The sequence below is a fragment of the Neodiprion fabricii genome, chromosome 3 (assembly GCF_021155785.1).
Source record: "Neodiprion fabricii isolate iyNeoFabr1 chromosome 3, iyNeoFabr1.1, whole genome shotgun sequence".
NCBI classification, from domain to species: Eukaryota; Metazoa; Arthropoda; class Insecta; order Hymenoptera; family Diprionidae; genus Neodiprion; species Neodiprion fabricii.
In genome coordinates, this window is record NC_060241.1 from 39,385,326 (window position 1) to 39,398,573 (window position 13,248).

The following is a 13,248-nucleotide window of genomic DNA, read 5'->3' on the forward strand; positions in this document are numbered from 1 at the left end:
CCACCGCATTCTGGTATACCATATAATACTACGCAGAAATTACTTATAACGTCGCCGAGTTTAGCTCACCACGCGATTAACTTTAACTGCAACCAAGACCGTCGGTGAAGCGGAATAACGCGAAACCTCTTGATACTTATCGTTTGTGGAAATAACGGTCGCGGAAAAAAGGATTGGGATACAACCACCTAGCAACAGCGTGCCGAAGAACAGGGCTCGAATACACAGAGGATGTGAGGAGAGAAGAACGTCGCGCGTGCGGGGCAAGCGCCGTGCTGGGTGCGGCAGTCTGCGCCGCGACGCCCGGCGTAGCTTCCTCCCTTCCACCCTTCCTCCCTTCCCCCCAGCCGCCCGGCGTTAGCCACCCCCGAGGTGGATAATAAGTTGCGAGACGACGCCGACGACGCAACTTTTATTCCACAAACACATCTTCGTATCCGCTTCCGTCGCAAAATTTCTCCACCACCGTTTAGGAACACGACTAATTTTCACCCCCCCCCCCCCCCCCCCCCCCCCTTTCCGCCAAACCGTTAAACACAACAACTTTATACAATAGGTGTAAACGTGTAACATATTTTGTACAAGTTTAGATTCGTCGCATTACCGAAGCTGATTTAGATCCGTTTTCTGCTACGTTAATATCGATATTGACGGTATCGTACATTTTAACGAACCATTCGCGTGCAGTAAAAATAATATTCTACAGTATATCGTTTGTTATATCGGTTATCCCTACACTGCTCGTACATTCGTTGTATTCTATGTAGTATATGTAGTAAATCCCCCCCCCCCCCCCCCCCCACATCTTTGAATGAATAAATTTAACCGCCACAGTGCTGTACTGAGATAATGATAATGCACATACAGGGGTTATTATAATACTTTGGTCGAGTGGAAAAAGCGCTCCGCTTTTACCCTTCCGCTGCCATTTATACCGATTACGAAGATCATTTCATCTTTGCTAGTTTACTCGTCCTTACAGCTCGAGCATCGCATCGCACCCGATGTCGAGGGCAAACTGTGGGAGCGCATGCATACGCTAATCCACATATGCACAGAGTAGATATGTGTGTGTGTGTGTATCAGGGTAGGAAGGGTCGAGTGCCCTCTTGACACGGTGACTACACCTCGACGAAGGGGATGTTTTTCAAGTACTGACGTAACGCATCACGTACGTATGGAAATGAGAAAACGGTTCGATGCTAGCAGCTGCAGAATTGGAGCTGAAGCTAGCAGCCAGAGTTAGAAGCTAATGGTGATCAATTTCTTGAAAACAAAAAAATCCCGTTCAATTTTATCTTCATAATTCTACAAAAGTAAGGTATTTTAGATAATTTTGATTCTCGGTCTTTACACTGCTTTATTCGAATGAACATTAAGAACGTTCGGCTGCGAAGCTTCAGCCTCACGCTGCGAGAGAAAATACAGAACGATTAACGATCCCGTAATGTTCGGTGACCAAAAAAGAAGATATAATTTTTATTTTTAAACAAAATTCATCCCGCGAGTTAATAATCTCCTGATTGTGGGTGCAAGAAGTTTAATCAATAAGAAAATGACGGTGCAGCGCAGTTGCGGTTCGAAGCTTAACAGGTGGTTTCTAATTCCGAGTTATTTGATCAATGGATCAGACGGTGGAACGTGAGAGCGTGCGGAGAAGGTCGGGCCAGACAGCGTGGCCGTTGCGGTGGAGGCCGCCTTGCGTAATATAAGGAACCGATGCATGTGCACGACCGACTCTGAGACTCCCTTCGACTCTTTGCCGCCTGTGGCATCAAGCAGCCGGCTCCGGTCTCCGAACCACGCGGTGATGAACAGCAGCCATCTGACCGCCTGCACTCTATTGCCTCTCCATGCTTTACTCGCGGTGAAAAAGCCGCAGAGTGCGTATTTTTAGATAACGTTAAGATTCGTGCTTTATCGTAACTTGCGTTGCCGTTTGCGCGCCTGACGATAATAACAATAATTATTATAAATTCTGACATTGCGCAGAGTGATGCGGGAAATTACCGATCGTCATGTGGAGAATAATACCGCGAGATTGTGAATAATCTGACGGTAGTGATTCATTCGAGAGAAGAGATGACAGGAGGCAAATTCAGGCTTTTCGAACCGAACGTAAGTTTTCAATATATGAGTCACAGGTGAATCGAGGATATATTGCAAATACGCGAGGCGAAAAGACGACTTTGAGGTTAGGGTCGCGTAACGCCAGATTTATTAGCGACAGCGCGTGCGCGTAAACACCTAGGACATAAAAGTTGTCTTTTCAGTACTTCGCGCATGCGCATTCGCAGACTCACTCGACCGTCATAGAAACGAATACTTTACGCATGGAAAAACGCGTAAAACATTCTCGCGTTACATAAAGATGTATCGTTACGACGATTTAACGTATAGTCCATTTTCAATACCTGGGAATAAAGTGTTTCACGGATACATTTTTGCAAAGTGTCTATGTTTAGAAATCTTGGTACCGATGCTACGATAAATATCTACGACAGTCCGCTGCGGAGTTGTTGCCATGGGCCGATTAGCTCTGTAACTTCCAAGTCGCGGTAATTGGTGTGGTACTTGATGACGCGGCAAGGAGAAGTACCGCATCGCAATAGGTATACGAGGAACAGAGACGGTAACTGCACCTGATCCACGTGGAAAGAGGAGGATGAGAGTACACGAGGACGTCCCGTGGTTATGTAAACTACCCGTAAATGTGGGAGGGAGGGGGAATCTATTTCCAGCGATTCGTCTGGACGACCTGGTGGAAAATCGATGCGACGCTGCACCAGAATTATACGGAGTCTACCGTCTGCTCGCGACTGACCCCAACTGACCTCCTCGACTCGACGCGACGCGTCGCGACGCCGCCACCCACACTGCATGGCTGGCTACGCCAATTTGTTTGTAAATTGTTATTGTCCCTGAGGTGTAAGAGAGACAATTGCGTCGTTGAATTAGTTTGAAATGCGGCGGATAGGTTAGATGCACCGTTCAATTGTGGTAACTGCAGGCACCTACCGTTTGTGCATTTTGACCACCTTTGCAAAATTCTGCATTTCCTAAATTCACTTTTAATATCTTCGACAATTTTGGTGAAATAAAAAATTCAGAATTCTTTGACATATTCTCACAAAATCTAGGTTACGTTGGGCAGCTTTTATAAGCAAAATCTCCAGATGTTGTGCACCTTGAATATATGAATCAGGATATAAAAAACGATTCACACATACAATAGTTAGAAATTGAAAAATATACCATTTCCGAAAGTTAGCTTGGCTGAATTTACGAAGCATAGCTGAAGCTTGGAAAGGATTTATAAAAAAAAAACTACGTTTTTCCCTATCGTCTACCATAACCCCCCTGAGTTTTCCCGATGGACGAAATTCTCGGTTTTCCCGGTCTGTCGCCACCCTGCCAAAGTGCGACGTTAAGCAAATTCCAGATCGAAGTTTCGATACTTTGTTGTTTAAAAATTAGTTTTCTGTACCACTTTTGCATGACAGGAACGAATATGGGCAGTTAACCGATACCAATGTGACCGAAACCGGTACATCTACTCTACCACGTCTCGTCCTGATCCCGTTTATGAAGCGTTGCAGAAGTACGCCGAAGATGCGTCGCACGGTTATATTATGGTATAGACGCAAAGTCGTACGTCGACGGAACCGGAAGATTTCGCGATCAACGCAATTTAAGGAACCGACCCGTGACCGCGGAGCGCCTTATAAATGGACGGGTAGGGTGTACGTGACGGCAGACACCTGCAGCCTGATAATTATGCGGTAAGCATGAACGCCGGTACCGGGGAAAAAGTGTCCGGATATGGTGGCGGCGGAACTACTCGAGGCGTGTGTCGAGCCTTTGACTCTACCCTGCGAAAAGAATTTACAGTGAGTTTTTGCGAGGTCTGTCATGTGCCGAAAAACGTAGAGAGGGTTTGTCTTACGATCTATTTTTTTGAATAGTTTAGGGAGGTTGGTGAGAATTTCGAACGTAAATTATCGAAAATCCAAAACAACGAAAGATCAAAGTGGTGAAATTTCGCCTAGCCAGAAATTCACGGATCTGAAAATCTTGGATCACTCGAAATTTCGGTGCTTCGGATATTTAAATTTTCTCATTTTCGCACTTTTGGAACTTTGAGCGTGGGGTTTCGGACGATTCGAACCTTTGATGTTTCGTCAAAGTTTGATTTCCTCACTCCTAGTTTCACTACCAATAAATTCAGAATTCGGCGCTTTCGGAACATTTCAAATTCGTAATTTCAACCCCGCCCCCGTTCATTAGTTCGAAAGCTCCGCAACGTGACGTACATAATACACCTGATATTATGTATTTGCACGTGATGCGACTTGCCTGATAATCCAGGCGCAACTGTATTCCGCGTATCCTCAACAACAATTATAACATATAAGGGGTAAAAATAATGATCCGAGCGAGGCTGCGTCGTTGGTCGACGACGCAACAACGACTTGTACGATTCGCCAATGCGAATCTCACCGCAATGCGTACGTGTAATACGCGTATACGCGATGCGTTATGTGACTCGTATCTGTGCGCGCATGCGACGTATGAATATGTAAATGACGCCTTATGTACATACGGTACAACACGTCGACAACACCAAAGGAACGCAAATGCGGTGCATGCGTGCAGACACGTTCAACTATATATATAAAGTCGGCAGAGAGCTGATCGTCGTTACAAGGCTCCTCTCCTGCATATCACATGTATTACATACCACTAATGATAAATATCATTAGCGTCGTTATCTTACGACTATGCTATAATACATACACATATGAGCGCTTATGCATAATGCCAGGGTATAATAACTTCCTCGCTTTCTTTTTGCCCCGTCGGTCTTTTTCCCTCGTTCACGGACACGGGGTTGGTTGGCGGACCGCCGCAAGTATACAAGGTGTAACCCACAAGAAGGTGTGCAAGGTAGTAGCATCGGGGCGCCGGGCAGACCGGGTAAATCTCGATAAGAAAACCATAACGTCTACAACGCCAGATTTTTCACGGAAAAACAAGGTGGAAATTTTTTCGTCAGGTCAACCTTGACCATTTCCACGGTATTTGTGTACCGTTCGGTCTGGCTAATAAGGCCGTAGCGGTGGAAAACGGAGAGTGGAAAACGGGACGACGACGTGTTTATTTGACTTGAAAAATTCCAACGGGATCTATTGTCGCTCGTGTTAAGCGGGCCAAGTTCAGCCGGCTGCGACCGGCTATAAAAATTCAAAGTTGGGTCGAACCCGAGGAAAGCGTAGACGACTTACGCGTGCTTCACGCACGTCGTTGCGGCATCCTCCTCAGTCAGGGGTTGTTTCGGTACCGATTTAGACAATCCGACGGGCGGAGAAACGTCGGGTGCTTTACACGCACGCCGGGCAAACGGCGCCACAGTTTCATACCGAAACTTTATAAAACCGTGAAATTGTCCATTGGAACGAAATTAACTCACCCCGTACGAAATGAACGAAAGGTCAAGCTCGCGAATGAGTTTTGGGGGTGAAATTCAGGGCCGAAATTCGTTCGTTATCCTTTCGGGAAAAGTACTCGTCCGCAAATTTGTTATACGTAAGCAATTTTTGCAATCAAGTATAGACACCCTCTATTCTCGATTCTGACAAGGTGGATGAACCAGTAATCGACGCCATGTGCGTTAAATCGTGTATTTTCATCCACGGTTACACTCATTGGTGAGTAATACAGTGTGCAAGGTCTTGAAACTCGCGTCTAAACGTAGCTCAAAATTAGAAATGCACCTTCAATTCATTGCCTTACAATTCATTTTTCACACGCAAGTTCTACCAAGAAATTATAAAGCGATCGCATCAGGTACCGTTCCTCCCTATCCCTTTTTCCGTTACAAAACCTTACCCAAGGTTTACCCGACCTTTCTCCCCCGAAAGGTGGAATGCTCGTAATTTTCTAAGTTGTTCTGGAAAGTACTCGGAAAATGCAAAGCACAATAATTTTCCCGCGTTTTTCCAAATTCAGGAATCAAGAACGAACTGAGGAACAGACCGCGTGTGTTGGAGCCACGCGTGGATCGTCGTGTGGACGGCTAGTAGTCGTGTTGGTTTATAAATAGCTAGACGCAGGGTCGTTGTACAGAGCTGAGCAAAGCTGTGGACCCCCGGTTCGATCTGTGCGGCGGAGCGTCGAGCACTCGGCGAGGAGGCGACGAGACGGGGACCGACGAGGAAGACGACGACGAGGATCGACGACCACCTTCCCGTTCCCATTCACCTGCGCGAAGCGCCAATTTATCGGCGGATCGTCGGCCGTCCCGAGGCGAGGACTCGGGGCGGGGTTGAAGTTTGCTTGGTTACGAATTATTTGGTGGCGAAACTTTAAGTAAAGAAATCAAACTTTGGAGGAACAACGAAGCTTCGAATGGTCGTAAATCCGATGGCTCAAGGTTCCGAAAATTTCGGTTACGATAGAGCAAAATTCCGAAAGTTAAAATATACTCGCACAGCGTAGTTTACTCGACGACTGGGTGTGAAAAATTAGAAAAACCGAAAATCAGAATGACCAGGATTCCGAACTTGAAAATATCGAAAATCCAAAACAAAGATAGATCAAAGTGGCGATATTTCATCAATTTGGAAATTCTTCGATCACTCGGAATTTCGATGTTTCAGATTCTTAAATCTTCTCATTTTCGTACTTTTGGAACTTTGACTTGTCGGAGTTACGCCCTTTCGAAAATTTGCACTTTCAAAACTCTGAGCGTGTCAAGTTTCGGCCTATTCCAACCTTTGATGTTTCACCAAAAGTTTGACTTCTTTACTTAAAGTCTCGTCACCAAAAAATTGGAAACTCGGCGCTTTCCGGAACTTTTAAAAATTTGAAATTTCAACCCCGCCCCGAGGACTCTTCGGTCTTCCGGTTTTCTTTAACAAGGGAAGGTTCGAGAGTCTTGCGTTCAATATGCTGTTGCATGACTCCAGCGTTCATTATTTATTACACGCGTAGGTGTGCAGCGCAAACTCTGCGCAGTCAGCGTGACAGTCACAGTAGTACCGGGTGTTTGTCGCGGCGTTGTCGTGTCCTTACTGCGTTTAGTTGCATTTCGACAGATGCAAGTGTTTAATGGAAAGAGGAAGAGAGAGAGAGATTACACGGTACGAATATAACAGGTACAGGAGTGAGTGGTGTAGTTCCACATGAAACTCTGGACTTGCACTTTGCGATATCTCGTTGGGTCTGTGAAAACTGTACGCAACATTAATACTCGCTATTTATCTCGGCATGCGTGTAACACATGACTCAGGACTTCTTCCGCTCCGGTTGTTTCTGTGCGTTGGCTACTTATCGTCACTTCTGTTTGTTAACAGGGTTTTGTCATAACTTGGAACTTATTCGAGGAACTGATTACACGTTGTCAGTCTCAGTGAAACGATCGTATCGGTCATGTTTTTAACGATATCAGATCAGATCAACCTGGAATCTTGATTTCGCCAGATCAATCTATAGTTTCATACACCTTACAGCCTTGAAAATCGCTACTTGTTGGCTATTCTATACCATCAAGCATCAAGTTGCGGTCTCAGTGCTTGGATAAGTGTTCGATCTCTCGTTTTTCAGGCTCTCTCGGAGCGTTGGATAAGCAACAATGTTATTTCGCGGTTATAATATATTCCGAATCATTTGGTATTCCCGACAACTTCGAGCCTCCGAACATCTCGACGATCGTCGAATCGCGATAATGTTACAATCGCCATTCTGCCTGGACAAGAGCAACGCGAGTGAATAGCCGATTCCTATATACATACACATAAGCCGCGCAACCTAGTTATCGCGATGTGTCGATGCAGTAACCGTATAATAGATAAGTAAAAAAAAAGGTGATGGTTGAATTGTGAAGGTCGAGATCTCGCGGCATAGCCGAACAGTAGCAGCACCGTTTCCCACAACAATTATACAGAATCCGATGTGATACTGTACTTGGATACAAATGTGTGCACTGTAGATTCACACACAATCATTGGGTCAGCATACTCATGTACGTAGATGCAGTATGCGGACGAAGAAAACGCCATCATATCACTAAACGAAAATATAACGCGTATAGGTAAGCGATGGGGCTATAGATGTTACTCGGACGAAATACGCGACTCGTCGCTGATGCGATGTATTATACAGTACGTACAAACGCATACGTGTTACACCGCAGACATGGGGTATGGGTATAATTAATTGCGTAAGCGTGCGTGTACGAGTCGTGTGACACACCGCAAAACGTTTACGAAATAGATTTACAATTAGATTAAGATTTAGCGCGAAATGTACGGAGCGCAGAGATGATTGGTCTCTGTAATTAGAATAATTGAAAAAATAAGAAAGAAAAAAACTCTCACAGCATCGGAAAAAAATAATAATACGGGAGATGATCGAAGTTATAACAAAGACTGCTAGCGCCTCTGTATATAAACGAATATTAATGTAATAACGTTTAAGTCCGCACAGAGCCGGGCGAACTGCAGCGAAGCCTCGAGTCGTCTTAATCACACTTGAAATTTTGAAATTATATTTAATTATCTGTCATCCGGTGGCAGAGTCGACGACGTCGCGACATTTAAACACGGATAATGGGTAGATTAACGCGAGAGCGTGAATGTGTTACACGTACTATACGTATACTGTTATATTTACGCATCTATGTGTGCACGTACATACGTTGTACGTAAACTTTGGTAGATACAAAGCTCACTCCGTGAAGGCTAGTCGGGGATTTAACGCCGGTTTCGTCTCTCCGTCGATTCAGCGAAGCGAACGCGAGTACGGCAGACGAACAACTGACGACTGTCGGACGTGACGACGACGACGGCGACGACGATAGCGACGACATCGGCATCCCCCGCACGCGGAGTGCGAGCGCCCCACCCTTTCAACAACCCGACTGTTGTAATATACGTATGGACGTATGTAACAATGTTTTATATATAATAATTATAATAATTATGTATGTACCGTGGTTCAAGGGACCGTCGAACGCTACCCGATCTGCAGGCGTTTTGGGGCTGTCTTATCTGCACGAGATGCAGTTTTTCATCATTTCGCATTTTTATCAAGTCTGCGTCATTTTGACTTTGGAGCTTTGCGCGTCATTCGCCGGAAACTGGGATGATGACGATTCTTTTCATCGAGTCATTCGTACGGTAACTGAACTTGAACAAGTATTCAATCAATTTTTTATCGAATAGTTTTGACGGTGCGGCTCTGACAATCGGTTTGAAGAAAAGTCATTTTGGTACAAGGTATGCGTGTCGTGTCGCAATTGAATTATTTTTCTTTTTAGTTAGTTTCGCATGCACCGAAGAGAGATCTTATCATTTCATAGTTACAATAACGTTAAAACATTTGTCAATTTACCAAAGTTTCTGGTTATTACAATCTTAATCCAGTTGTTTAGTTGACTGCATTTCCTCGGTTAAATCAAGGCTCAAATTATTTACTTTTATCACAACAGTTGTGAGAAAGAAAATGTGACTAAATCAAAAAGATATTATCCAACGCAGATGCTTACAGATTTCTTACTGATGAATCTGATTGTGAATAAAAGTTATTTTCATTTCGTACCTGTGTGTAAATAATCAAGGAATATGCGCAACCAGAAATTACATTTCTCGTTTATGACTGAAGTTTTCGACGGATTTCTTACTAGCATATGACTGCGCTTCAGTCCTCGTTAATCAACAGTTGCACGGCTGATCGTGAGCTTATACGCTGCGAATGCTTCTGCGCACTCGGATACCCACCACAACGTGATTTGATCGTTATCAGGCTCGGTTCTATCATTAGCCAGTGCCCGAGGAGGATAAGAAATCCGCCTGCTACTCATTGCTAAGGCGTGTGCACGTGTGCGTCGAAATCGAGGCTAATTACGTTGAAAGGAGTAATGTAGCCCCCCCCCCCCTCCCCCTCAACACCAACCCCAAACTCGTTATAACACCGGGCGGCGAAATTACAATATTTCAACCGTCGACTATAAGTCGAGTTTCCAGTTCCAAGCCTCCGTAACCCCGGGTGACCTTAGAATTAATGGTGAGCCCTGTCCCCGAGGGCCTTCGACTCCCCCTGTTCTATGGGATGGGGGGCAGGCAAACTCCAAGGGAGCCTGCAGGGGTGCGGTGGGTAATGACACGTAAGGCCCAACTCCAGGTACGTACGTACCTTGAGGTGTGGGCATTATACGCCCTATCGCAAACCCTGGAAGAGTGGGCTATAATGTAATATAGGTGGGCGCTAGGGTGGTTCGTTTTTTAGCTCCTTTTTTTTCAAGGTGCCATTCGAAAAATTTGTGACTAATACTGAAAGAAAAACTGTCGTAAAACCTGGAGGAGGTAGGAAAATATTTAGAGGTCACTAACGATTATTGTAATATTTTTATTTATTTTTATGCGTACACCTTACGGACTTATTATATGTGTTAGTTTATTTTTTTTTTTTTTTGTATCGTGATATTTGCCTCTCTCCTTCAGGTTTTACGACAATTTTTTTTCAGTAGTTGTCACAAATTTTTCGATTGGTACCTTAAACAAAGAAGAAGAACAAAAAAATAGGTAAAATTGAAGTGCACGTTACATTCGTGTAACCAGCTTACGAGGGAAGCAGACTGCGAGCAAGGGTTTAATTGTTGTCCGCAGACGCGTCCTTTAGTCCTCCAAATTTTCAGCTCTATCGGGGAGGGGAGTCAATTGTTTGAAATTCTTTACCAGGAGTGCGTCGGCTGAATATCGATCTGTCTGTTCAGATACCGGCAAGAACGTGACTCCGAGCCTTGAGCTCTATGTTATATCCAAAGTTGCGACGACGACGACGACGGGAAATTGTCTTACAATTGAATTTCTCGCGAAGCCCTCGTGAGTTGGACGTAACTTGAGATCTGGAACAACGCTGATAGCTATTTCTTTTAGCCTAATTGTTTATACATATACTATCAGGACCCTTAAATGTTCCGTTCACAACTTAGCTGCAGATTTTTTACGCTCACGAGTATCACTATTTTTGCAATATCACTTATAAATTTCTCATGCTTTGCAGGATTGAAGAGTATTATACAGATTTTTATACGTTTGACTGGTCGTTTGCACGTCTGTTCAACTAAGAATCTACGAAATATTTCATGAATCTTGAAAGGACCACCGAATCGAAATTTCGGCCCTAATGTAAGCCTGCAATGTCCCACGTTTGGTAGAGGGTAAGTAGGATCTTGTAGAGGAGGTAATATAGGACCTATGTAAGACTATATTTTAGGTCTAAATTTGGTAGATATTTCAATTTATTTCACGGGTAGGTTCAAAGTATCATCTTTAAGACTTCAGCAAGACTTTTACTGAATCCCTTACCGTAGAACGTAGTATATACGGAACAAAATGATCGAATGCAGCAAATATCGATGTACGTGAATCATCCGAGGACAGTACCTACAATAATTTGGACCTCAGCATGATACTGAATAACCTTGAAACTAGACGGCAAGATACGAAGTATTATTTATTGGCAATGCCTATCTTTTTTCCCTTATCACGTGACCGTTGCTTCGATTGTAGTAAAATTCATACTCCTATAGTTTACAATTTTTGTTCTGATCTATTAATTTCACTTTTAGCTAAAACCGAATCTCTAACGATTAACATCTCGCCGTATGAAAACCGAGATAATTGTAAGTGACAGTCCAACCAGGGATGCTTGGAGTCAGTTCTCACACTCACCTTACACTAATCCGCTGCCCACTTTCAAACACGCGAACAAAATGCGCCTCGGCGCCCCTAGCGGCAGACGCACAAGTTACTCAGTAGTAAGTCAGAATTCTGAAATAAAACTTATTGATTAAACACTGCAATACGCCGAGATCTCAAGGCCGTAAACAGACTTTCACGTCGAAGGATTGGTACACGTATACTGCCAAAATAGGTTATAGTAGGGTGCCCAGCGATACAAATAGGTCTGTCAAGTTTCTAAATATGACTAACAATAAGGGCTACAAATGATTGAATAAAGCTTTACTCGGTATCTGCATGTCTACCGTAGGGCAAAAATTTTCAACTCAGAGGCCGATATCGGTTCATATTCACATTTCAATAATTTTCCTTTTGGTTCGGTCGAGTCGACGATGACAAGATGGTAAAAAGTCCGATCATGTGCCAACAACGCCTCGAATGCAACGGTGCAATAAAAGGATCGGTGCTCTGCGGCCCTGCGTCGCGAGTTTCTGCTTCCGGGACGTTGTGGACAAAGTGGATGGACAGACGGATGGGGACGGATGGGGACGGATGGACAACTGTGTGAAAAGGCTAAATCGTGGCCTGAGAAAGGGACGCGGAGGACACGCGTGACACGCGACGCAACGACGAACAAGAAGGCGTTGCGATGCATTCGTCTCGCGTGCCCAGAGAATTGAGGGATTTTCTTTAGTCCATCCTTGCGAATACGATCGTCACGTCGATTGGAGCGCGGCCAACCGTTTCGTCGTAATAAGTCTGTCCCATTGAATCATGTTGAAATTTGTGAACAAACGCTTACGCGCTTGTGTTCATCAGATCCTCGCAACGGACCAAAGTCCCCGTTCATGGATACAACACGTGATCCTGGACCTCATTAAAAGGGTTCATCGGTAAGGTCGGAACGACACGTGTCATCAAGATCATGTGACTTGAGGATATACCTCGAACATGTTGTTCGTTCACACGTCGCAAGTACTCGGTATGAATTTCAGTTTGTTCGAGTTCTTCCTGTTTTGCGGTGGGTTAAAAAATCTGTTGGTGTTATGAAATTCACTGTCAGTCAGTGACTGTAATATAAAAGGAAACACATTTTTAGACGGTTCCGGGGTTTTTATTTGTTCTTTCAGATGCATTTCGGCTCGATTACAGATTCGGTTAGGATGGCACGAGGGCAGATGACGTGGGCGGTGACGGTTGAATTTGTTTTCAAAGTACCAGTTTCGAGGAGCGAACCGTTTTCTTTCTCCGATCCAGACGTCTTCTTACGTAAATCGAATTCACCCATAAGGTGCCCCATGCGTTCCAATCTCTCTTTTAAGCGGCATTTCCGTATCCACTCGCCAACGCGAAGATTAACACCAACGAAAATGAATCTTGGATCGACTTGCGGTGTTATGTGAGTGCAATTTTCAGCCGATTGATTAAAAATGACGAAGGTTGTATTATAAAAATAGTTTACGTATAAGATTAGATTGCGCGACATGAATGATATAATTTACAA

General features: G+C 44.3%; 1 protein-coding gene across 2 annotated transcripts in view; it reads right to left on the minus strand.

Annotated features, from left to right (window-relative positions):
* The window catches only part of LOC124178932 (focal adhesion kinase 1), a 37,797-nt gene that overhangs the window by 19,101 nt on the left and 5,448 nt on the right, over positions 1-13,248 (minus strand). The gene's annotated exons all lie outside the window — the stretch shown is intronic.